Source organism: Gekko japonicus, unplaced genomic scaffold (assembly GCF_001447785.1).
Source record: "Gekko japonicus isolate JY-2015 unplaced genomic scaffold, Gekko_japonicus_V1.1 scaffold6873, whole genome shotgun sequence".
NCBI classification, from domain to species: domain Eukaryota; kingdom Metazoa; phylum Chordata; class Lepidosauria; order Squamata; family Gekkonidae; genus Gekko; species Gekko japonicus.
In genome coordinates this window covers 20103-22649 of record NW_015176648.1, presented here as the reverse complement: position 1 = coordinate 22649, position 2547 = coordinate 20103, and positions in this window count along the sequence as shown.

Genomic DNA, 2547 nt, shown 5'->3' with positions numbered 1-2547 from the left:
GACTCCTTTGGGTAGTGAAGGGCGGGGTATAAATCCAATCTCCTCTTCTTCTTCTTTTACCTCACAGGGAGTCTGTTGTGGGGAGGGGAAGGGAAAGGAGATTGTAAATCCAATCTCCTTCTTTTTCGTGTGCGTGAAGCAAAGCATCTTCCCCACCATCTCCACAAGGGTTAACGTGGACTGTGATGGGCCGCAGCTGGCTTGCAGGTGTTGCTACTTGGCTCTTTGGCTTGCAGGTTTCTTTTCATGCAGGAGGCCAAAGATGGAGGACGGTTAATTGGTTTCTCGTGGGAACCCGCGGGCCTTCTCCAGAAGGCACGTTTTGGTTGGACGCCATCACCGCCTGACACGTTGGGCCAGGGACTGTATAATTCCACTGTGGCCCTGAGGGGAGAGATTTAGCTGAGATTTCCACGGACTGTAGGCTGGACAATGACCATAATTGTGGTTCATGTTTTGATACTTAAAACTAATAAAAATTATTTTTTAAAAAGCGGTAGACGGTGCTGATTTACGGCCTTTCTATCGAACCCAAGCCGCCTACGGCAGTTCTGAACTGTGTTAGGTGGCTGAAGTCGGCTTTGTTGTTTCTGTTCCACAGGATTCCTGAGTGATGCGCTGGCAATTATTTCTCCTTATTGATCTCTTTTGAATAAATTTAATATTGTCTTATAAGCAACAGTTTGGTTCTTGTGCAAACTCGTCCTGGGAGTCCACAGGGTTCGCCTCAGGCCTCCTTGACAGTGTGGAATCGCAGATGCCGGAAGATGCTCGAGCAAGTTATCCTGCTAACCAACGTGCAAGGCCTGTGCCTTCCATAATTCTCAGGAACGGCCTTGCTGACAGGCAGGGTGAGGCCAGGGTATCCCTTGCATTCAAATCGAGTGTCGGTCCAGGATCACTTTCTCATTCCAATATCTGAGTGATACTGTCAACTCACTCCCTAGCCGGAGAAAAGATGCAATCTCACCTGGGCCAGATGCTAAGCCGTGTCCCAGTTCACAGTAATAAGTCCAAACCCCAAAGGCTAGCAGTGAACATAAGAACAGAAGAGACGCTAATATTGGATCAGGCCAAAAACCCATCCAGTCCAACACTCTGTGTCACACAGTGGCCAGAAATACCAGTGCCATCAGGAGGTCCACCAGTGGGGCCAGGACATTAAAAGCCCTCCCACTGTTGACCCCCCAAGCACCAAGAAGACAGAGCATCACTTGCCCCAGAGTCCCTATCTATACCTTGTGGCTAATAGCCACTGATGGACCTCTGCTCCATATGCTTATCTAATTCCCTTTTGAAGCCGTCCATGCTTGTAGCTGCCACCACTTCCTGTGGCAGTGAATTCCAAGTGTTAATCACTCTTTGGGTGAAGAAGTACTTCCTTTTATCCGTTCTAACCCGACCGCTCAGCAATTTCATGGAGTGCCCACGAGTTCTTGTATTGTGAGAAAGGGAGAAAAGTACCTCTTTCTCTACCTGCTCTTTCCCATGCATAATCTTATAAACCTCAATCATGTCACCCCTCAGTCGTCGTTTCTCCAAGCTAAAGAGCCCTAAGCGCCTTAACCGTTCCTCATAGGGAAAGTGTTCCAACCCTTTTATCATTCGAGTTGCCCTTTTCTGCACTTTTTCCAAAGCTATAATATCCTTTTTAAGGTGTGGTGACCAGAATTGCACACAGTATTCCAGATGAGGTCGCACCATTGATTTATATAGCGGCATTATGATATTGGCTGATCTGTTTACAATACCCTTCCTAATAATCCCCAGCATAGCATTGGCCTTCTTTATTGCAGTCACACACTGTCTCGACATTTTCAGTGAGTTATCTACTACAACTCCAAGATCTCTCTCTTGATCAGTCTCTGCCAGTTCAGACCCCATCAACGTGTATTTATAGTTAGGATTTTTGGCTCCAATGTGCATCACCTTGCACTTGGCCACATTGAACCCCATTTGCCATGTTGACGCCCACTCGCCCAACTTTGACAGATCCCTTTGGAGTGCCTCACAATCCTCACTGGTTTTCACCACCCTGAACAACTTCGTATCATCCGCAAATTTAGCCACTTCACTGCTTACTCCCAACTCCAAATCATTAATGAACAAGTTAAAAAGCAGTGGACCAAGTACTGATCCCTGTGGTACCCCACTGCTTACACCCCTCCACTGGGAGAACTGCCCATTTATACTCACTCTCTGTTTTCTATTAATTAGCCAGTTTTTGATCCATAAAAGGACTTGTCCTTTTATCCCATGATTTTTGAGCTTGCTTAGGAGCCTTTGATGAGGAACTTTATCAAAAGCTTTCTGGATTCTTCTTCTTCTTCTTCTTCTTCTTCTTCTTCTTCTTCTTCTTTTATTGTTAGCAGAGTATCGCTAACTTTCGGAAAGTTCTAGTTTATTCTTTAAAGATGGAATCTATCCCAGAATCCTGTCATACCGATGTTTTATTGTCTGCTTCTATATTTCAAAATATGTAATCCATTTGATGATACATCTGATTTTACTCGTTGTACGTAACAACTCATAAAATTTAACAAACTT